The sequence below is a fragment of the Anolis carolinensis genome, unplaced genomic scaffold, assembly GCF_035594765.1.
Source record: "Anolis carolinensis isolate JA03-04 unplaced genomic scaffold, rAnoCar3.1.pri scaffold_13, whole genome shotgun sequence".
NCBI classification, from domain to species: domain Eukaryota; kingdom Metazoa; phylum Chordata; class Lepidosauria; order Squamata; family Dactyloidae; genus Anolis; species Anolis carolinensis.
The window spans coordinates 4,078,479-4,102,992 of record NW_026943824.1 but is presented as its reverse complement, the minus strand read 5'-3'; the positions used below and the strand labels follow the sequence as shown (position 1 = coordinate 4,102,992).

General features: G+C 42.4%; 1 protein-coding gene across 5 annotated transcripts in view; it reads left to right on the top strand.

Moving 5' to 3' along the window:
* Positions 1–24,514, top strand: part of elfn1 (extracellular leucine rich repeat and fibronectin type III domain containing 1) — a 364,525-nt gene that overhangs the window by 196,351 nt on the left and 143,660 nt on the right. For all 5 annotated transcript variants that reach the window (XM_062964146.1, XM_062964143.1, XM_062964144.1 and 2 more), the window contains one exon: positions 20,032–20,135. The gene's annotated coding sequence lies outside the window, so the exon portion shown is untranslated. The remainder of the gene's footprint in view (positions 1–20,031; positions 20,136–24,514) is intronic.

Genomic DNA, 24,514 nt, shown 5'->3' with positions numbered 1-24,514 from the left:
CAGCTTATCTCGAACGGTGCTGCGTTTCTGAAAACTCCACCTATATCTCTGCGCCAGGCTAGAAATTCATGAATTATTTTCCAGATCAGTAGCAGCTGGAGATGAACTGAAATGTTCCTCCCCGAAAAATGAATTTTCTGAAGAGCTTCGGTGGCTGCAAATGCCAGGCGAAAGCTCCCAAACTATACGAGTTTTGGAGGCAGATTTCAGATACAGGGAGACCATTGTGATTTTTTGAGTTGAAGTCCAAAACACCTGGAAGAAGGGCCCAAGTTTGCCCATATGTTGTTGCCCTGGTAGAGATGCTCGAGTGTGATGAAGTCCTTGGACTCAGTGACGTAGTCTGTGTTTCTCTCTCTTCTCATAGCTCACTCTTCAAATGCTCTTCCAGCCAAAGGGATTTTCCTTCCATGGCCTTAAGGCACACCTTGCAATCGGCTTTAAGAGATGCCACAGTCGCCCCCGTTTGCTGTGTGTACTCTGCATTTAAAGCCATCCAAAAGAGTTGGCGTTGGAGAGAAATCCCAGACCTGCGGCCAGGCATTAGGACCACATGTGTCCTCCTCCCAGAGCTGCATGCCGTGATTCTCAGCTTCGTATTCGTATACGTATTCCTCTCCTTTCCCAAAAAAGGAAAGCCATGCGTTTAGATGGCACAGCCATCTTTAAGATATGATTCATGCCAAAGGCTGTCGAGTCCAGAATTTGTGCTCTTTGCTCCTTCCACTTCCTTCTCTTTTCTCTCTTTGGCATCCTTGGATATTCCAGAGATGGGAAAGAGAGGTTCCAGAGCCTTTTTGTGCCCAAAACATTTTCCCTAGACAGGAAGTTTGTGGAAAGTTGACACTTGCAGCATCCTTCCTTTCGACAGTCTAGGACAGGGGTCCTCCAACTTTTAAAGCAGAGGGCCGGTCCACAATCCTTCAGATTGTCGAGGGGCCGAATTATCATTTGGGGAAAAAACGAACACACTGCACGTGTCTTATTTGTAGTGCAAAACAACAACAACAATGAAAGAACAATACAATATTTAAAAATGAAAACAATTGTAACCAACATAAACCTATCAGGATTTCAATGGAAAGTGTGGGCCTGCTTCTGGCCAATGAGAGAGTCAAATTAATTAGGATTGTTGTTGTTGTTGTGTGCCTTCAAGTCATTTCAGACTTTGGGCCTAAGTCTAAAATTATTTATTTATTCATTTACTACATTTATTTCTTACAATTATATCCCGCCCTTCTCACCCCAAAGGGGACTCAGAGCAGCTGTATGTACATACAATATATTATATTACAGTAGAGTCTCACTTATCCAAGCTAAATGGGCCAGCAGAATGTTGGATAAGTGAATATGAATAACTGGATTTCAGTAAGGCCTTCGACAAAGTCCCCCACGACCTTCTGGCAAACAAACTAGTAAAATGTAGGCTAGACAAAACTACGGTGAGGTGGATCTGTAATTGGCTAAGCGAACGAACCCAAAGGGTGCTCACCAATGCGTCGTCTTCATCATGGAAAGAAGTGACAAGTGGAGTGCCGCAGGGCTCCGTCCTGGGCCCGGTTCTGTTCAACATCTTTATTAACGACTTAGACGAAGGGTTAGAAGGCACGATCATCAAGTTTGCAGACGACACCAAACTGGGAGGGAGAGCCAACACTCCAGAAGACAGGAGCAGAATTCAAAACGATCTTGACAGACTAGAGAGATGGGCCGAAACTAACAAAATGAAGTTCAACAGGGACAAATGCAGGATAATTCACTTCGGCAGAAAAAATGGAAATCAAAGATACAGAATGGGGGACGCCTGGCTTGACAGCAGTGTGTGCGAAAAAGACCTTGGAGTCCTCGTGGAGAGGAAGGTGAACATGAGCCAACAATGTGATGCGGCTGCTAAAAAAGCCAATGGGATTCTGGCCTGCATCAATAGGGGAATAGCGTCTAGATCCAGGGAAGTCCTGCTCCCCCTCTTTCTATTCTGCCTTGGTCAGACCACACCTGGAATACTGTGTCCAGTTTTGGGCACCACAGTTGAAGGGAGATGTTGACAAGCTGGAATGTGTCCAGAGGAGGGCAACTAAAATGATCAAAGGTCTGGAGAACAAACCCTATGAGGAGAGGCTTAAAGAACTGGGCATGTTTAGCCTGCAGAAGAGAAGGCTGAGAGGAGACATGATAGCCATGTACAAATACGTGAAGGGAAGTCATAGGGAGGAGGGAGGGAGCTTGTTTTCTGCTGCCCTGCAGACTAGGACACGGAACAATGGCTTCAAACTACAGGAAAGGAGATTCCACCTGAACATTAGGAAGAACTTCCTCACTGTGAGAAGGGCTGTTCGACAGTGGAACTCTCTCCCCGGGGCCGTGGTGGAGGCTCCTTCCTTGGAGGCTTTTAAACAGAGGCTGGATGGCCATCTGTCGGGGGTGCTTTGAATGCGATTTCCTGCTTCTTGCAGGGGGTTGGACTGGATGGCCCATGTGGTCTCTTCCAACTCTACTATTCTATGATTCTATGATTCTATGTTGGATAATAAGGAGGCATTAAGGAAAAGCCTATTAAACATCAAATTAGGTTATGATTTTACAAATGAAGCACCAAAACATCATGTTAGACAACAAATTTGGCAGAAAAAGTAGTTCAATACGCAGTAATGCTATGTAGTAATTACTCTATTTACGAATTTAGCACCAAAATATCATGATGTATTGAAAACATTGACTACAGAAATGCGTTGGATAATCCAGCACGTTGGATAAGCGAGTGTTGGATAAGTGAGACTCTACTGTAGTAATATATAATGCTAATATTGTGCTATGCTAATAATATAACATATTGTATGTACATATAATTTGTAAGCCACTCTGAGTCCCCTTTGGGGTGAGAAGGGTGTGATACAAATGTAGTAAATAAATGCAGTAAATAAATAAATAATAAATAAATAAATTTTAGACTTAGGCTTGCCCAAAGTCTGAAATGACTTGAAGGCACACAACAACAACAACAACAACAACAACAACAACAACAACAACAACCCTAATTAACTTGACTATCTCATTAGCCAGAAGCAGGACCACACTTCCCATTGAAATCCTGATAAATGTTTGTTGGTTAAAATTGTTTTTATTTTTAAATATTGTATTGTTCTTTCATTGTTCTTGTTGTTGTTCTTGTTGTTGTTGTTTTTGCACTACAAATTAGACATGTACAGTGTGCATCGGAATTTGATTGTATTTTTTTTCAAATGATAATCCGGCTCCTCAACAGTCTGAAGGATTGTGGACCGGCCCTTGGCTTAAAAAGTTTGGGGACCCCTGGCCTAGGATGTTGACACTTACGAGATACTTTCTATTGACACTTTAGGAAGCTGACATTTATGGGATACCTTCTGTTGACAATAATAATAACAACGACAACAACAACAACAACAACTTAATTCTTATATCCCGCCCCATCTCCCCGAAGAGACTCAGGGCGGCTTACATGGGGACCAAGCCTAGTAATGAACCAATAAAATACAACAATGTAAGATACATTGAATTGTAAAATCATAAAAGCATAAACTCAACAACAATCGAGTCTATCTGGGGAGATGGGGCAGGATATAAAAATAAAGTTGTTATTATTATTATTATTATTATTATTATTATTATTATTATTATTATTATTATAACCAATAACTAAAGCAGGTCTGGGCAAACTTTGGCTCTTTCTTCATTTGTTTTGGACCTACCCGCTGTTAGGAATTAAAATCCAAAACACCTGGAGGGAGGGCCAAAATTTGCCCAGGCCTGCTCTAAAGAAACCAAGATGGGTGTATACAAACTTTTAGATGAGCTGAAATTTAAATGTAACATGTTTAAGGAATGGAAAAGGAAACAAATAAGCAGTCAATACTTGAAGTCACTATTCCTTGGGAAACTGTAGTGCCCAAAAGCAACTCTTTCCAGCTCTGTCTGATCAACTAATAACAAATATAATTGCAGCAAGACCTCCTCCCAGAAGGCTCCTAAAATCAGGACACTGACATGGGATACTTTCTATTCATCCTCAAGGAATTAACACTTATGGGATACTTTCTGTTGACACTTTAGGAAGCTGACATTTATGGGATACTTTCTGTTGACAAATCAGGACGTTGACATGGGATACTTTCTGTTCATTCTCAAGGAATTAACACTTATGGGATACTTTCTGTTGACACTTTAGGAAGCTGACATTTATGGGATACCTTATGTTGACAAACCAGGACACTGACATGGGATACTTTCTATTCATTCTCAAGGAATTAACACTTATGGGATACTTTCTGTTGACACTTTAGGAAGTTGATGCTTATGAGATACTTTCTGTTTGACACTTTAGGAAGCTCACGTTTATGGGATACCTTCTGTTGACAAACCAGGACACTGACATGGGATACTTTCTATTCATTCTCGAGGAATTAACACTTATGGGATACTTTCTGTTGACACTTTAGGAAGCTGACATTTATGGGATACTTTCTGTTGACAAATCAGGACGTTGACATGGGATACTTCCTATTCATTCTCAAGGAATTAACACTTATGGGATACTTTCTGTTGACACTTTAGGAAGTTGATGCTTATGAGATACTTTCTGTTTGACACTTTAGGAAGCTCACGTTTATGGGATACCTTCTGTTGACAAACCAGGACACTGACATGGGATACTTTCTATTCATTCTCAAGGAATTAACACTTATGGGATACTTTCTGTTGACACTTTAGGAAGTTGATGCTTATGAGATACTTTCTGTTTGACACTTTAGGAAGCTCACGTTTATGGGATACCTTCTGTTGACAAACCAGGACACTGACATGGGATACTTTCTATTCATTCTCAAGGAATTAACACTTATGGGATACTTTCTGTTGACACTTTAGGAAGTTGATGCTTATGAGATACTTTCTGTTTGACACTTTAGGAAGCTCACGTTTATGGGATACCTTCTGTTGACAAACCAGGACACTGACATGGGATACTTCCTATTCATTCTCAAGGAATTAACACTTATGGGATACTTTCTGTTGACACTTTAGGAAGTTGATGCTTATGAGATACTTTCTGTTTGACACTTTAGGAAGCTCACGTTTATGGGATACCTTCTGTTGACAAACCAGGACACTGACATGGGATACTTTCTATTCATTCTCAAGGAATTAACACTTATGGGATACTTTCTGTTGACACTTTAGGAAGTTGATGCTTATGAGATACTTTCTGTTTGACACTTTAGGAAGCTCACGTTTATGGGATACCTTCTGTTGACAAACCAGGACACTGACATGGGATACTTCCTATTCATTCTCAAGGAATTAACACTTATGGGATACTTTCTGTTGACACTTTAGGAAGTTGATGCTTATGAGATACTTTCTGTTTGACACTTTAGGAAGCTCACGTTTATGGGATACCTTCTGTTGACAAACCAGGACACTGACATGGGATACTTTCTATTCATTCTCAAGGAATTAACACTTATGGGATACTTTCTGTTGACACTTTAGGAAGCTGACATTTATGGGATACTTTCTGTTGACAAATCAGGACATTGACATGGGATACTTTCTATTCATTCTCAAGGAATTAAGACTTATGGGATACTTTCTATTGACAAAAGCGCTTAAGTGGCTGAGGGGGAAAAGGAAAGGCCTGAGGCTGTTAGGAATGATGGGAGTTAAAGTCCAAAACACCTAGAGGACCCAACTTTGCCCACGCCTGGGTTATAACATCCATGGTCAGTGGCTATCCTAACATGGAGATTCTGAGAGATCCCTCAGAAGTTACTTTTCCCAAGCGCTTTATCTGAATCTGGGGTTTTGTTCATGTTATGTCATGAACTTGTAAGCACATGATGTCAATGCCATTTCTACAATCCGATATCCTTGTCCAGCGATGATACAAATGGTCCCGGGAGTCTTCTTGTGTTGCCGTTGCACTTGACGTCGCTAATGATTCACCGTAAGACAATACCTCGGCATTGCTTAGGAAAGCGATCGAAAAGCATGGCGCGATGAATATCAACATTGACTGTTGTGATATTTAATCCCAGCAAAGCTACGTGATGCATAGCCTAGGAGCTGTCATTTGACCACAGCAAGATGATGAATAAAAGGGATTAACTGTCCCACCGGTTAAATTATCTGCGAGCCGCCCGGCCGTTTTGGCAAGTGATCCAAAGCGAGATGTCGCTATTTGAATGGACGCTAAATGCTGTGTTTGAAAATGTGATCAATGGATTTTTGTGGCAGGATGGTCCAGTTGACGCGATATCGAAGGCAGTGGCCTCGTTGGTTTTTGGAGATATGAAAATCAATAAGAAGGGCTAAAGGCGTGTTGAAAACACTTGGAGAACTTCAGTGTGAGAATCATATATCTCGTGGGCCATTCAGTCCAATGCCATTCAGCCAAGAAGCAGGGAAATCTCATTCAAAGCATCCTCGATAGATGGCCATCCAGCTTTTGTTTCAAAGCCTCCAAAGAAGGAGTCTCCACCACACTCCGGGGCAGAGAGTTCTGTTGGAGTATGGTTGTATTTTGAAATGTAAATCAAGTGTTTACTGCTGATGAGCAGGAGTGTGTATTTTTCAGTGATGAAATGGTTAACAGCAGGCTAGTTTTGACTGACAGCCTGCTGTGATTGCTATGACCTATCAGGCATGATTTCCTGCCTTTGAGGGTTGGAACTTCCTCCGGACAGAGGAATGTGTTCTTATCTTATCTGTGGAGTTCGGCTTGAGCTTTCGCTGAAGATGGACTATGAAAGCTATGCTCTGAAGCCGAGAAATGCAAACTGTAAATAGACATGTAAATAAAGTTAATCAACAGTTGGACTTTGCCTGCTGGAGTATTTCTTGACCAGTGCTAATTCTCTGCATGGGAATACAGTCTGGAGAAGGAGGTGAGACCGGGATGATGATTTTTGGAATTCACTCTGCACCCTATCATCCCCTGACAAGTTCCACTGCTGAACAGCTCTTGCTGTTAGGAAGTTCTTCCTAATGTTCAGGTGGAATCTCCTTTCCTGTAGTTCGGAGCCATTGTTCTGCATCCTAGTCTCCAGGGCTTGCCGTTTTATTTTATTTTGTGTATCGTTGAAATGTTTTAAGTTTTTGTCAAGTATGTTGTGTCGTTGTTTTGGGCTTGTCCCTGTTGTGAGCCGTCCCGAGTCCCTTCGGGGAGATGGGACGGGATATAAAAATAAAGTTTATTAAGGTGCCTGGGCAACTCTGATGGCACACATAAAGGTGCCGCCGAATGATATTTCTGCAGAGAGCAATGGAGCTGTCCAAATTTGTGAAGTGCTGACATTTTCCCTATACTGAAAATAATGAGGTATTGATGGATCAGGCAGCTCCTCGCTAATGGAGCCGAGAGCGTCCTATTTATGCTTACCGTGTACTCATTTGTGTTTTTTTCACCCCACTTGCTGTGAGAATTACATTCTCTCTGCTCTTGCCGCATTCAGGATCCTCCCGGGTCCTTCAAGAGATCTGATCCTTGCAGAATTGGTGTCCTTGTAGCATCCGTGGATGCATCTACACTTCAGCCCTTCAGGTGTTTTGGACTTCAACTCCCACCATTCCTAACAGCCAGTAAACTGGCTTAGGAGATGACCACCAACCCCCAGAGTTGGATACACAGTTTGGTTAAAGGCTTGTGACTTGAAGGTTGGGTTGCTGACCTGAAGGCTGCCAGGTTCGAATCCCACCCGGGGAGAGCGCGGATGAGCTCCCTCTGTCAGCTCCAGCTCCATGCGGGGACATGAGAGAAGCCTCCCACAAGGATGGTAAAAACATCCAAACATCCGGGCAATGTCCCCTGGGCAACGTCCTTGCAGACGGCCAATTCTCTCACTCCAGAAGCGACTTGCCGTTTCTCAAGTCGTTCCTGACACACACAAAAATCTATACTGTAGGATTAATGTACAGTAGAGTCTCACTTATCCAACATAAACGGGCCAGCAGAACGTTGGATAAGCGAATATCTTGGATAATAAGGAGAGATTAAGGAGAAGCCTATTAAGCATCAAATTAGGTTATGATTTTACAAATTAAGCACCAAAACATCATGTTATACAACAAATCTGACAGAAAAGGTAGTTCAATACGCAGTAATGCTACGTAGCAATTACTGTATTTACGAATTTAGCACCAAAATATCACAATGTATTGAAAACACCGACTACAAAAATGCATTGGATAATCCAGAACGTTGGATAAGCGAATGTTGGATAAGTGAGACTCTACTGTACTTTGAAACACCTTTAACTGCCATGGCTCAATGCTGTGGAATCCTGGGATTTGTAGTTTGGTGGGGCACCAAGGCCTTTCAAAACTATAACTCCTGAGATTCCATAGCATTGAGCTATGGCAGTTACAGTGTAATCCAAGTGCACAAATTATGCGTTGGGTGGAAGGCTTCGCTAAATGTCGGTAAGCAAACGGCGGATGCGGGTGAAAAAAGAAAAGAAAAGCGGATGCCACGGAGCAGATAAACAGCCAGAAAACCAGGTGGAAAATTCAGCTCCGTTGTAGCCATTGAGCCAGACCTCACCTCGAATGCTCCATCTGCTTCTGGACTACTCAGCTTGAATATGTCTGGAGAAGTTTAACCAAAGCAGTATCCAGATTACAGAGGATTGCAGTTTGATTTTCTGGGATATTTACCCTTCTCCAAGGCCCCAGCATATTGCACATCAAAGGATTCCATAGATGGAGCTATGATTTATTTGCACTCTTAGCACTTTGGCCTAGATTCTTTGAACCTTATCCATGATTTTAACATTTTATCTTGCATGTGGTTTTTATGACTTGTTTTTATGGTTTGATTATTGGTTTCTTGTCTTGTTTTTATTGTTCTATTTCGGCTTGGCCCCATGTAAGCCGCCCCGAGTCCCTTCGGGGAGATGGGGCGGGGTATAAGAATAAAATTATTATCATTATTATTATTATTATTATTATTATTATTATTATTATTATTATTATTATGGAGCTATGGCAGTTAAAATGGTGCTGAACCGCTATCATTCTGCCATGTGGATGGTGCCCTAGGTGACCAAATGTGTGGGGTTCATTTGGCAAAAGGAAGATGGATTGTGACATTCTTGTCTCAAATAAGGATATGGAGCTTGTTTTCTGATGCACCCGAACCCGAGGATTCCAATAGCAGTAAAAGAGATTCCTCCTAAACATTAGGGAGAACTTCCTAACTATAAGAGCTGTCCAGTTGTGGAATGGACCACCTTAGACTGGTCCATAAGAAGAAAGAGGAGATCTTTCACGGCAGGGCGTTGGACTAGATGACCTTTGTGGTGTCCTACAACTCTCAGATCCTATAGTTTCATGTGCAACAGATTGCTGAGTTACATTTTGGTTAGCGGTGTCCTTGATGGCCTCCTTAGTTACTTACTTAGGCGATCCCTCATAGGCCGAGAATGATGGTCTTCCAGTTATAGGGTCTTGGGGGTGGGTCCGTAGGTGGCTGAAGAGACCTATTCTTGATCCGCATGTTCTCCCGCAGTGAGGACATTGGTTTCCAGACGGAAGGTGGTCCCGGTCAGGGTTGGCTTGATGGGCCTTCCTCTTCGCACGTTTCTCCCTTAAGCCCTCCATTCGTGCCTCTTCGAACTCCGCAGCACTGCTGGTCACAGCTGACCTCCAATTAGAGCGCTCAAGGGCCAGGGCTTCCCAGTTCTCAGTGTCTATGCCACAGCTTTGAGACCATCTTTCAATCTCTTTTCCTGCCCACCAACATTACGTTTCCCGTTCTTGAGTTCGGAGTAGAGTAACTGCTTTGGGAGACGGTGATCTTTGGGCATTCGGACAACGTGGCCAGTCCAGCGGAGTTGATGGCGTAGGAGCATCACTTCAATGCTGGTGGTTTTTTCTTCCTCAAGCACGCTGACATTTGTCCGCCTGTCTTCCCAAAAGATTTGCAGGATTTTTCTGAGGCAACGCTGATGGAAACGCTCCAGGAGTTGAGTGTGACATCTAGACTGTCCACGTTTTGCAGGCATAGAGCAGGGTTGGGAGGGGAATGACTTTACAAACAAGCACCTTGGTCTCTCTATGGGTGTCCCGGTCATCAAACACTCTCTGCTTCATTCGGAAGAATGCTGCGCTCGCAGAGCTCAGGCGGTGTTGTATTTCAGTGTCGTCTGTAGACTGTCCACGTTTCGCAGGCGTAGAGCAGGGTTGGGAGGGGAATGGCTTTATAAACAAGCACCTTGGTATCTCGATGGGTGTCCCGGTCATCAAACACTCTCTGCTTCATTCGGAAGAATGCTGCGCTCGCAGAGCTCAGGCGGTGTTGTATTTCAGTGTCGTCTGTAGACTGTCCACGTTTTGCAGGCGTAGAGCAGGGTTGGGAGGGGAATGGCTTTATAAACAAGCACCTTGGTATCTCGATGGGTGTCCCGGTCATCAAACACTCTCTGCTTCATTCGGAAGAATGCTGCGCTCACAGAGCTCAGGCAGTGTTGTATTTCAGTGTCTTCTGTAGACCGTCCATGTTTCGCAGGCATAGAGCAGGGTTGGGAGGGGAATGGCTTTATAAACAAGCACCTTGGTATCTCTACGAGTGTCCCAGTCATCAAACACACTCTGCTTCATTCGGGAAAATGCTGCACTTGCAGAGCTCAGGCGGTGTTGTATTTCAGTGTTGATGTTGACTTTTGTGGAGAGGTGGCTGCCAAGGTAGTGGAAATGGTCAATGTTTTCTAATGTGACACCGTTAAGCTGTATTCCTGGCTTTGCAGAGGGATTAGCTGGTGCCTGTTGGAAGAACACTTTGGTTTTCTCGATGTTCAGTGAGAGGCCAAGCTTCTCGTATGCTTCTGCGAAGGTGTTTAGAGTGGCTTGTAGGCCTTCTTCTGAGTGCGCACCGACTACGCTGTCATCGGCATATTGGAGTTTAAGCAGGAGTTGGATGGCATATTGGAGTTCTATAACAGATGTTGTGGTGACCTTGGTTTTGGCTCTCTGTCTGCTGAGGTTAAATAACTTGCCATCTGTCCGATAGATGATTTCCACTCTGGTGGGAAGCTTCCCATCAACAAGGTGAAGTATCATAGCGATGAAGATGGAAAATAAGGTGGGGGAAATAACACACCCCTGCTTGACACCTGATTCCACCTGATAGTGACATCATTGTTGCCTCAAATAAGGATATGGAGCTTATTTTCCGATGCACCCAAACCCGAGGATTCCAATAGCAAATAGAAGAAATTCTTCCTTTTAGGGAGAATTTACAATTGGCTAGGAAAACTGGACTCTTGGGAGCCAAATTCCAACTCTTTCCAAAGCACCATACTGGAGAAGACTCAACGATTAAGTGACTGAGGGGGAAAAGCAAGGAGCCTGATGCTATTAGGAATGGTGGGAGTTGAAGTCCAAAACACCTGGAGTTTGCCCATGCCTGTTCTAACATCATTCCTTGTCTTCCAGATTGGTTAGAACCATTTTATATCCGTTACAAATAGAAATTACACCTATTTGTTTCCATTTTGCACCTTGTATGGTTTGAATCCAGTGCCAGTGGAGCATTGCCAACATTTGGGTGCATCTGTACTGTGGATCCCATAACTCCATGCTCATGGGAGTTCTAGTTTTACAAGGTCTTTAGTCTTCTTGGCCAAAGATAGCGGACGACGCACCAAACTACGACTCCCAGGATCACATAGCATTGAGCCATGCATGAGTACAAGCTTATGAAACCTTTGGAATGTCAAAATACTTATATTATATTAATACTTCTATATATACAAAAGGGTAATGAAATTTCGGCCTAGGACAAAACAACAAAACTACACATCCCAGAAACACTAAACTTGGCAGCACAACCCCTCATCCATGCCTCTACGTTCATACAACAAAAAGCTCCAGCTACTCCAGAAAACAGCCAGGCTTTGAGACTGCAAGGCTATTCACTGTTATTCCACCTGGCCAACAAAGGATTCCCATAAGCCACAGCAACGCGTGGCCGGGCAAAGCTAGTATATTATATTATAGTATTATCAAAATACTTCCAGCTGTAATGGTTGACATTGTGCAGTCCTTAAGGGAGGAAAGCAGGATATAATCGGAATGTAATGGTACCGATATTTGAAAATCGTTCGCTGGCGGCTTCCTTTGGCTGAGAACAAGAAACCTCTGTAACGCGGTGCTTTGCATTTTATTACAGCATTTTCTCTCCCCCCCCCCCCCCCCACCCAACCCGACTTATTATATGTTCTTAAAATCCTAACTTCCAGGGCTTAAGGGCTTAGCCGTTACAAATCGTGTTCAAGCTGAAATTTAGTATATAATTTCTGCGCCCATCATTGTTTTAATCTCCTTCATTTTCTGAGCAAGCAAAACTGACAGCGCAGCTCCCCAGCCGGCTTGGGTTTGGCACTGAAAACTTGCTGAGCGAAGGAAGAGAAAGCCATTGCAATGAATAGCTTGTCAAAGGCTTTCATGGCCAGAATCTCTGGGTTGCTGTGAGTTTTCCAGGCTGCATGGTGATGTTCCAGAAGCATTCTCTCCTGATGTTTCACCCACATCTATGGTAGGCATCCTCAGAGGTTGTGAGGTCTGATGTAAACTAGGCAAGTGGGGTTTATATAGCTGTGGAAGGTCCAGGCTGGGAGAAAGAAAGAACTCTTGCAAATGGCCAGAATTCAAGCATAGAATGGTCTTGCAGCTTCATGCCAAGTTTGGTCCAGATCCATCATTGTTTGGGTTCATAGTACACTCTTAATGTAATAATAACAATAATAATAATAATAATAATAATAATAATAATAATAATAATAATTATTATTAATAATAATAATATATGTAAAGCAAAGTGAAGAACCTGCTTTGATTGAAGTCAAAAATCAGAAACTCCTCAAAGCACAGCAGACAAAAAACCAGTACAAGAAAACCGCACTACAAACTAGAGCTGACAGCTGGCACAACAAAACACTGCATGGAAAGTTCCTTGACAAAATTGAAGGAAAAGCTGATAAGGAGAAGACCTGGCTCTGGCTCACGAATGGGACCCTGAAGAAGGAGACAGAAGGCCTGATCCTTGCAGCCCAGGAGCAAGACATCAGAACAAATGCAATCAAGGCCAAGATTGAAAAATCAGCTGATGACCCAAAATGCAGACTGTGCAAGGAAGCTGATGAAACCATGGATCATCTCCTCAGCTGCTGTAAGAAAATCACACAGACAGACTACAAACAGAGGCACAACTCTGTGGCCCAAATGATTCATTGGAACTTATGCCTCAAGAACCACCTCCCAGCAGTAAAGAACTGGTGGGATCACAAACCTGCAAAAGTATTGGAAAATGAGCACGCAAAGATACTGTGGGACTTCCGAATCCAAACTGACAAAGTTCTGGAACACAACACACCAGACATCACAGTTGTGGAAAAGAAAAAGGTTTGGATCATTGATGTCGCCATCCCAGGTGACAGTCGCATTGACGAAAAACAACAGGAAAAACTCAGGACCTCAAGATTGAACTTCAAAGACTCTGGCAGAAACCAGTGCAGGTGGTCCCGGTGGTGATGGGCACATTGGGTGTCACGCCAAGAGATCTCAGCCAGCATTTGGAAACAATAGACATTGACAAAATCACGATCTGCCAGGTGCAAAAGGCCACCCGACCGGGATCTGCACGCATCATCAGAAAATACATCACACAGTCCTAGACACTTGGGAAGTGTTCGACTTGTGATTCTGTGATACAAAATCCAGCATGTCTATCTTGTTTGCTGTGTCATACAATAACATTAAGGCAATAATATCAACATCACAACTATGGATAAAAGGGTGAACGACAACTCCTACAAATCCCTCCAAAGACCTCCAGTATTTTTTTTTGTTGGTGATGAGGGTTCTGTGTGCCAACCTAGTTCTAGGTTGATCATTGGTGGAGTTCATAGTGTTCATAGATTGCAGGTGAACTGTACATCCCAGTACCTACAGGTTCTATAAATCATGGTGAATTCTCCTCAGAGCTCTCCGGTCTGTTCAGTTGGTTGGACTGGATGGCCCATGAGGTCTCTTCCAACTCTACTATTCTGTGATTCTATGATTCTATGGTGTTCAATTCCTCTGTTTGTTATGTGCCATAGAAACGAATAGGAAAGGGTTCTGGGAGAGGCAGTGGGCGGGGTCATGCAAATTCCACACCAATGGAGAGAGTCAGAAACACTGGGATGTCTGTGGTGGAGGAAAAACAGAAAATCTAATATGTGAAAACAGTACGGTGGGCAGTATGGTGTTTATGGAGAACATTGGCAGGGCTCTTGGACATGTTCACGGCGCTCACTATAACCTGAAATGTTATATAATATAGTGGGAGCTATATCTATTTGTGGAAGTGAGAGCTTGTCTGTGTAAGTGGACACCCCAGTGAACATACATACATATTTTCACTTTTATCATACAGATAACTAGCTGTGCCCAGCCACGCGTTGCTGTGGCGAAGTCTGGTGGTATGGGAAATAAAGTATTGAGGAATTGGTGGTGGTTAAGGTAAAGGGTCAAGGTTTACCCCTGACATTAAGTCCATTATAAACGGGTTATATAGCTGTGTGGAAGGGCCTTGAGTCTACACTGCCATATAATCCAGTTCAAATCTGATAATCTGTATTTTATAGGCCTAAGTGAGGCCTAACTCTGCCTGTCCCCTGGACTGAGTGGGTTGCTAGGAGACCAAGTGGGTGGAGCTTAGCCTTCTAACTGGCAGCAATTGGATAAAAACAATTATTCCTCTAATTAGGACTTTATTTTTCTTTTCTTTTTGTTGTATGAACGTAGAGGCATGGATGAGGGGTTGTGCTGCCAAGTTTAGTGTTTCTGGGATGTGTAGTTTTGTTGTTTTGTCCTAGGCCGAAATTTCATTACCTTTTTCTATATAGAGATGATTAGGAGTATTGCGAAGAGGAGGCCGTTTCCACCTTCCGCTTTGACAAATGGGATTTGGGTCCGACTGCTGTAGAAATCTGGCTCTTACATGGCAGGAAATGGAGCAGGAGATGTCAGTTGATTTATTTATGAGATTCTTCGAGGGACGGAGGCATAGCATGCAAAGGTCACCGGCGCGGCAGACCACATGGTAAATAAACAACATGCTAGAATATGCTAAAGAGATGATAATGAGGGCAAACCGCAGACAAATGGGAGAGGAAAGAGACCGGAGATAGGAGCAGAGGTTTAAAACCCAAATGTGCAACAATTCACAATTACTCTATATACTCAAGCATAGGCCGAAATCCAGCATATCTATCTTGTTTGCTGTGTCATACAATAAAATAATAATAATAATAATAATAATAATAATAATAATAATAATAATAATAAATACCATAAAATAATAAATGTACCGTATATACTCAAGTATAAGCCGGCCCGAATATAAGCCGAATCACCTAATTTTACCACAAAAAAACCCTGGGAAAATGTTGACTCCAGTATAAGCCGAGGGTGGTAAATTTCAGAAATAAAAATAGATACCAATAAAATGACATTAATTGAGGCATCTGTAGTTGAAATGTTTTTGAATATTTACATCAAACTCAAATTTAAGATAAGACTGTCCAACTCTGATCAAATCACGATTCTCATCTTTTTCAATGTAAATGTGCTTATGTATCCTTTTAATAATAATAGAGTAAAATAATACATGTAATAATAATAATAATAAATACAGGAAAATAATACATGTAATCATAAATAGAGTAAAATAATAAATGTACCATATATTCTTGAGTATAAGCTGACCCAAATATAAGCCAACCAGGACTCTCACCCGAGTATAAGCCGAGGGGGGCTTTTTTAGTCTTAAAAAAGGGGGCTGAAAAACTAGGTTTATACTCGAGTATATACCGTAATAAGATTCAACCATTTGCAAACTTTGACCCTCCAAATGCTTTGGTCACCAGCTCCCAGAAGCTCCATCCATCGGGAATGCTGGGAGTTGACATGAAAGTTTTGGAAAGTAAGAGATGTTTTGGAAAGTTTTGGAAAGTAAGAGATGTTCTGGAAAGTTTTGGAAAGTAAGAGATGTTTTGGAAAGTTTTGGAAACTAAGAGATGTTTTCCTGTTAGGAAAGCAAGAAATCGGTTAGGTTGCCGTGAATTTTCCAAGCTGTATGGCCATGTTCCAGAAGCATTCTCTCCTGACGTTTCACCCACATCTATGGCAGTCATCCTCAGAGGTTGTAAGCTATGTGTTGGTCTTGGACGGAGTATTTCTACATGGCAAGGGGTTGGTTTGGATGATCTTTGGAGTCTCTTGCAACTCTGTGTTTCAATGACGCATATTTTCCATCGTGAAGCAAAGTTAGGATCTCAGGCCGTGATTTACATTCTTGTTTGAAGTCTCTTTGCGGCTTGGCTGGGTGAGTCGTTCGGAATTCACAAATTCAAGGGAATGAATTATTTTCCGTCATTGTCACCTCTCAAAAGGTAATCAACGCAACTCTCCTCTGGAAATATTTTTTCCTGCAAAACAGTTCGGAAGGGCTTGAATGGGGAAGAGTGGATGCCGGGTTTCGTAGGCAGATCGGATGAGTAATATATTCTTCTGAGTCATGTTACTTGTGGGGAAATGGAGAGAATGAGAGAGCGAGAGGATCGCAATCCCACTCAAGGTGCTTGTTCCTATCGCAGCTGGGTAATAATACAACAAAATGAGGATGCAGGAAGAGGTCTCGGGGGAACGGGATCCAATATTGCCTCTGCTTCTTCCTGCGGCGGCTTCTCTGCTGGAAAAGAGGTGAACATTTCGCAATCGGAATGAGAGAAACAAAGCAGCCCATTTAAAAACGCAATCCAATCTTGCTAGGATTGTACATTTATTTCCCATATTTGTATCGTAAAACATGCGCTGTGTTAAATAAGCTGGAGCTGCCATGTGTTGTCGGAGGCTTTCATGGGTTGCTGTGAGTTTTTCGGACTGTATGGCTATGTTCCAGAAGCACTCTCTCCTGACGTGTCACCCACATCCAGGACAGGCATCCTCAGAGGTTGTGAGGTTGAGACAATTTTGGCCATGTTCCAGAAGCACTCTCTCCTGACGTGTCACCCACATCCCGGACAGGCATCCTCAGAGGTTGTGAGGTTGAGACAATTTTGGCCATGTTCCAGAAGCACTCTCTCCTGACGTGTCACCCACATCCCGGACAGGCATCCTCAGAGGTTGTGAGGTTGAGACAATTTTGGCCATGTTCCAGAAGCACTCTCTCCTGACGTGTCACCCACATCCAGGACAGGCATCCTCAGAGGTTGTGAGGTTGAGACAATCTATTTCTAACAATTATTTCCAACATTTATTTCCAACATTTATTTCCAACTTTTATATCCCGCCCTTCTCACCCGAAGGGACTCAGGGCGGCAACAATTCGATGCCTACACATAATTAAAACATAGCAATGAAAATCCAATTAAAACAATATAAAAATATAAAACATATGGTTAAAATCCGTTCATCCAAAATCCTCGTGCTGTAGCCGTAAATCAGTCCGGACCATTTTTATCATTCAAGAGTTCTTTCTCCCACCCTGGACCTTCCACAGATATATAAACCTTCCTTGCTTAGTTTTTTTCCCATATACCTCACAACCTCCGAGGATGCCTGCCATAGATGTGGGTGAAACATCAGGAGAGAATGCTTCTGGAACGTGGCCATACATAACCCAATGCTGTGAGGTCTGTTGGAAACTAGGCCAGTGGGGTTTATATATCTAGTAAGTAGTCTAGTAAGTCTAGTAAGTAAGTATCTAGTAGAATGTCCAGGGTGGGAGGAAGAACTCTTTGTCTGTTTGAGGAAAGTGTCAACGTTGTGATTGACCACCTTGCTTAGCATTGAATGGCCTTGCAGCTTCAAATCCTGGCTGCTTCCTGCCTGGGGGAATGGTTGCAATTGACCAGCGTGGTTAGCGTTGAATGCCCTTGTAGCTTCAAAGCATGGGGGAATTGTTGCAATTGACCAGCTTGATTAGTATTGAATGGCCTTTCAGCTTCAAGGCCTGGCTGCTTTCTGCCTGGGGGAATGGTTGCAATTCACCAGCGTGATTAGTGTTGAATGGCCTTGCAGCTTCAAAGCCTGGCTGCTTCCTGCCTGGGGGAATGGTTGCAATTCACCAGCTTGATTAGCATTGGATGGCCTTTCAGCTTCAAAGCCTGGCTGCTTCCTGCCTGGAGGAATCCTTTGTTGGGAGGTGGTAATAATAATAATAATAATAATAATAATAATAATAATAATAATAATAATAATAAGTTTATTTATACCCCACCTCCATCTCCCCCGAAGGGGACTTGTATAATACCAGATAAAAACAATAACAATATACAATGCATTAATAATCAAAAAACATACACAAATTATAAAATTTTAAACATTAACCTATAGAAATAGAAAACACACTTAATAAAACATGGAATCAAAAGCAGCGAAGTTATGAGAATAGACTAAGTAAAGTGCACATTATAAAACTCAAGGTAACAGAATAAAGTGCTGCAAGTGATCCAGACAAGAAACAATCAGGGCCAGCTAATCACCTCCTAACAAAGGATTCCCCCAGGCAGGAAGCAGAGAGGATCCTGTGGTCTTTCCCAACACTGTGATCCCATGGATCTATGCTACTGAGGCCTAGTTAGTTGAAGGTAATGTCACTGTTATCATAGAAGCATAGAACTGGAAGAGACCCAAAGGGCCATCCACTCCAACCCCATTCTGCCATGTAGAAAGACACAATTAAAGCTCTCCTGAAAAGCGACCACCCAACCTCTGCTGAAAGTCCAAAGTACTATCCAAAGCGATTCGTACCCCTGTTGAACAACTCTTGCAATAAAGACATTCTTCCTAATACACACTTCTTATGGTTCCCTTCAGTTTTTATGATTCTGTGAAAGTTCACACTAAATTCCAAAGCGGATTGACCTGGAAGTGCCCTTCTGTTTCTGTTCCCATCCTCCCTCCTTTGTCTAGATTTGGACACGGGACTGTCCAATTCCTGCCTTGGAAAGCTTTGCAGCTTTTTGCTGCCTCAGCTGATAGGATCCAGCCGGAATGAATTGGTGGCAGGAGATGAAGATGAAGGACCCAGGCTGGAAGGGGAAGACAATAAAGGCCTAAACGCGGGGAAATTACGGCCAATTGGGCTCCTCCGTTTCTCATTGTAGACGTGAGATACCAAGTCGTCAATAGGCCATTCAGTGTAACAAATGCCTTGCCGGCCGAGGAGAAGAGCAGAATTACAGAGCGTTCAAAGGAGAGTTGGGCCAGTGGTTTCCAAGAAAAGGCAACTCTTTCAAAAGATAGGAGAGATGTGGAAAAGTTCCTTAAAAGGGAGGAAAAATAGTTGATTTCTGGACAGTGCAAAAAGAAACAATTAGTTATGGGTAAAGGTCTAGTCATGTCCGACTCTGAAAGTTGGTGCTCATCTCCATTTCTAAGCTGAAGAACCGGTGTTGTCCATAGACATCTCCATGGAAGTGCTGTTACCTTCCTGCAGAAGCAGTACCTATTGATCTACTCACATTTGCATATTTTCGAACTGCTAGGTTGGCAGAAGCTGGGGCTAATAGTGGGAGCTCACTCCGCTCCCCGGATTCGAACTCAGCAAGTTCAGCATCTCAGTGGTTTAATGCACTGCACTATTTGGGGTTTCTTAGTTATAGTAAGTTGCTTAATTATAGAAAGGCCTAAATAACATCAAGTCTTTACGATCTTGGGCAGTTTTGGAACCTAAGCAGGGTCAGCCTTGGCTACTACTTGGATGGGAGACCACCATCAAATACCAATTAGGCTCTGTTTCAGAGAAAGGAATTGGCCAAACCACCTCTGATGGTTCCCAGGCCAAAAACATTCATAGAGTCGCCATACATTGACAGGAGATGCTCGTATTTTACTGAAGTCGTTTGCCTATCATTTTCTGGTTTTCACTTATAAAAGTTTGTGGAATTTTGGGCTGTGTTTCTCCGAGTTTCTAATTCTAGCCTTGTTTCTTTTTCTTGTTTGTCTTAGGGGCTCCATCTGTGACCGGTGGCCTCAGGATGTCCGAATGTTATTGTGAGTTCGCAACAGGTTCCACGACACGCTTTGACACACGGAGGAGGATGGAGAGCCAGGTAAACATGCCTTTAAATGTTTACAAGGAATATGGGTCTCTCTTCCCATTAGTGGTCAGATGTTTCAGTAGGAGGACAGAAATGTAGCAATTTGGACTATAAATCTCATACTCTTCTAGACAACATGTTGGGTGGGAGTTGTAACTCAAAACATAACTCTTCCATAGTTTGGTGCTTCTCAAAATGATGGTCTTTGGAATGACACCAGACCCTGAGCTATTAGTTGCTGGTTACTGAGGAGTTTTGGAAGACAAAGAATTGTGGTCAATGGGCACAAATATGGCATGCCATCAGCCAACCCTGTCAATCACCCACCATGAATACCTTTAGAAGTCTTGCTAAGGTTTGTAACAGGTTCAGAAATTTCACTTTGGAAGTGAAATGCAGCCAATGGACAGGTGTCCTCCATGTACTTGGAATTTCCATTGATATTTTGAAGGGATGTTTTGACTTGTGTCTTCATTGTTTCTGTGTTTCTGGGATGGGGTGGGCTTTAGTTCCAAAGATTCACAGAAATAAATCTGGGTGTAATATGATAGCAAGGAACACTGTATGTAGACATGGTCAAGAAGGGACTTGTAGTGAGCAGAGATGATCAAGAAAGGAGTTGTAGTCAATAGAGATGGTCAAGAAAGGAACTGTAGCCAATGGAGATGATCAAGAAAAGAATTGTAGTCAATAGAGATGTGAAAGAAAGAATTGTAGTCAATAGAGATGGTCAAGAAAGGAACTGTAGCCAATGGAGATGATCAAGAAAAGAATTGTAGTCAATAGAGATGTGAAAGAAAGAATTGTAGTCAATAGAGATGGTCAAGAAAAGAATTGTAGTCAATAGAGATGTGAAAGAAAGAATTGTAGTCAATAGAGATGGTCAAGAAAGGAACTGTAGCCAATGGAGATGATCAAGAAAAGAATTGTAGTCAATAGAGATGTGAAAGAAAGAATTGTAGTCAATAGAGATGGTCAAGAAAAGAATTGTAGTCAATAGAGTTGGTCAAGAAAGGAATTGTAGTCAACAGAGATGCTCAAGAAAAGAATTGTAGTTAATAGAGATGGTCAAGGAAGGAATTGTAGTCAATAGAGATGGTCAAGAAAATAATTGTAGTCAATAGAGATGGTCAAGAAAGGAATTGTAGTCAAGAGAGATGCAAAAGGAAGGAATTGTAGTCAATGGAGATCATCAAGAAAGGAATTGTAGTCAATAGAGTTAGCCAAGAAAGGAATTGTAGTCAACAGAGATGTTCAAGAAAAGAATTGTAGTTAATGGAGATGGTCAAGAAAAGAATTGTAGTCAATGGAGATGCTCAAGAAAAGAATTGTAGTCAATTGAGATGGTCAAGAAAGGAATTGTAGTCAATAGAGATGCTCAAGGAAGGAATTGTAGTCAATGGAGATGCTCAAGAAAGGAATTGTAGTCAATGGAGATGGTCAAAAAAGGAATTGTAGTCAATAGAGATGCAAAAGGAAGGAATTGTAATCAATAGAGATGCTCAAGAAAGGAATTGTAGTTAGGTTGAGGCTGGATGCTCTGGTTCTTGATACTCTGTTTTGGGAAAGTGGTGATCCTTTGTTTGGGTTGATGCCCTAATCAATTGGTGGCTTCCAAGATGATGGAGGGTTCACTCCAGTCTAAAAACCTGAAAATACTGGATTCCATTTGGTCGTGGAAGCTAAGCAGGACCAACCCTGCTTAGTACTTGAATGGGAGGCCACCACTGTAGGGTTTATTTCAGAGGAAGGGACTAACACAATCAACTGTGATGTTTCCTTGCCTAAGAAAACTCTGAAATGCAGTCGACAGGAATCTAGAAGGCACATAACACATTTGGGTCTGAATTTCAGTACCTTGGACAGATCTTTTACGAACAGCTTTGGTGACATTTCTAGCTTGGTTTCTCATTCCGACACTTCAGCTTCTTGAGAGTTTTACACAAAGATGAGGGTTGGATGCGTGGACTTTTAGTGTTGCCTTTTTCTGAGTAGACATGCCTAAGGGATCACTTTATACATGTGCGGCAATTATATGGAAAACTTCAACATTGTGGAGGAATGGTTACTCCAACTGACAGATTGAAGCAGAAACGGACAAATTGCCTGGTTTGATTAGAGAAAGGTCATTAGTGAGAAAAGTCATTAGCGAAAGGTCATTTCTCAGAGACTTGGAAAACCCTTATAGACTTTATTTTTTTGCAAGAAAACGGCTTGATAACTTTTTGATGATTAGAAAAGAACAGGACGTTGAAAGAAAGGGATTTGTCGGAATCGCAGAGAAATAGTTATATGCAGATGGAGATTCTGAAAGGGAGATCAAACGTCACTTTTTTCTCTGCCTTGTTCGGCACTTTTAATTGTTATTTTATTACAGACCAGCTTTTGGGATCTTTTTTTTTCTTCTTCCCCTTGCCTTGAACTCTGTCATTCTTAATGTATTTCAAAAAATGATTGAAGAGGAAGCAATTATTTGATGCCTTTGTATATATAGGTGACAAACTTTTGAAAAATGGGTAAAATGGATGAGTTGGAAATGAGCTGGCGACCGAGGGGAGAAATGGGATGAAGAGAGAGAAACCGGGACAAGGCCTGGCTGATTTCTGCCTGGGGAATCCTTTGTTGGGAGGTGTTAGGCCTTGAAGCTGCAAGGCTTTTCAACGCTAATCAAGGCGATTAATTGCAACATTCACAGATTAGAGTTCTTTATTTCTCCCACCCTGGACATTATTCCACAGGTATATAAATCTCACTAGCCTAATTTCCACCTCACAACCTCTGAGGATGCCTGCCATAGATGTGGGTGAAACGTCAGGAGAGAATGCTTCTGGAACATAGCCATACAGCCCGGAAAACATACAACAACCCTGTGATCCCGGCCATGAAAGCCTTCGACAACACATTACTCATTTAATGTCCACAAGCCAGAAATGAGGCTGCACTTTGCATAAATCTGTAAACTGGAACCGTGAAGCAAATACATAGAGTCACCTGGAGAATCTGCAGTAACCAGTCAACGATTCCTTGCACGTTGACACATGTGGCTGCTCGATAGATGAAGCATAGGTGCGCACAAAGCAAATCACCGCTTTCCTGTCTCTCCAGGGTTGATTCCCCAAAAACTGGAGAATGTGCACCCCGAGGCCAGGTCATCCGATGCACCAAAGTCAGTTTGAGGATCTCGTCTTTGCCTCTTTCCATGTTTCTCCACCGAACGCTTTCCGTTTTTCCTTGTTTTGTTCAAGTTACTTTGATCCTGCTTCAAGCGGCTCACGCCTCTCCAAAAATAGACTACATTAACAATAAGGAATCGGGGGCTGACGGAAATAGAAAAGGGGAGAAAACAAGAAACAAATGCAGCAGCCGTATGGGGGCGGGGAAGGGAGCTTATCCCTTCGCCTGGGCTCTTAGGAAATTGCTCACGGTTCAGGAGATGTCAGCTGTTCTCTTTCCTCACGCGGCCAGAGAAAAAGGGATCACAAGATCGGTCGATCCGATCCAATCCTCCGGCCTTCCTAGCTGCAGATTCCAAAACAAAGGCTGCTCTGATCCCAATGCATCACAGCATCCAAAGAGATGGAAAGACCCTCTTCCTTCTCCAGTCATTGCAAAAACACCTAATAAGGCACACTTACTTCCCTGACACTATTCCTTTATTTTGATGCTGTTTCAGTGCTTGAAAAATGTGCCCAAAGCAGGGCTAGGAAAAAAAATACATATCGTATTTATATAATAAGTCAAGGGCAGGTTTTGGGGCCAAAAGTATGGATTTTGATATGACTCATGGACAAGGCGAAGGTCATTCCATGGAGAGGGAAAAGCCCCAATGTGAACACCGGCCAACTCGGCTTCTATATATATAAAAGAGTGATGGCATCACGGCGACCCACAAAACAACAAAACTACAGCCCCCCCAACCTCGAAATTTGACAACACAACCCATCATCCACGCCTCTAGGTTCATACAACAAAAAGAAAAGAAAAATAAAGTCCTAATTAGAGAGAGAGGAATAATTGCTTTTATCCAATTGCTGCCAGTTAGAAGGCTAAGCTCCTCCAACTTGGTCTCCTAGCAACCCAATAAAAATAATAAAAACACTAAGAATTAATACAATAAAATACTATAATAACAGAAAATAACTAAAAATAATACAAGAAAAGAATAAAATATAATAAATAAAAATATAACTTACAATAAAATTAATTTTAAAAAATGCAAATAACGTGAAATAAAAATTACACAACAATTTTTAACCAGTACCACCACCACTTTGCCACAGCAATGCGTGGCCGGGCACAGCTAGTCTTTTATAACTTTGTTCTTGCCTTTTGGCACTTTAAGAACCCCGGTGGTGAAGTGTGTTAAAGCACTGAGCTACTGAACTTGCAGA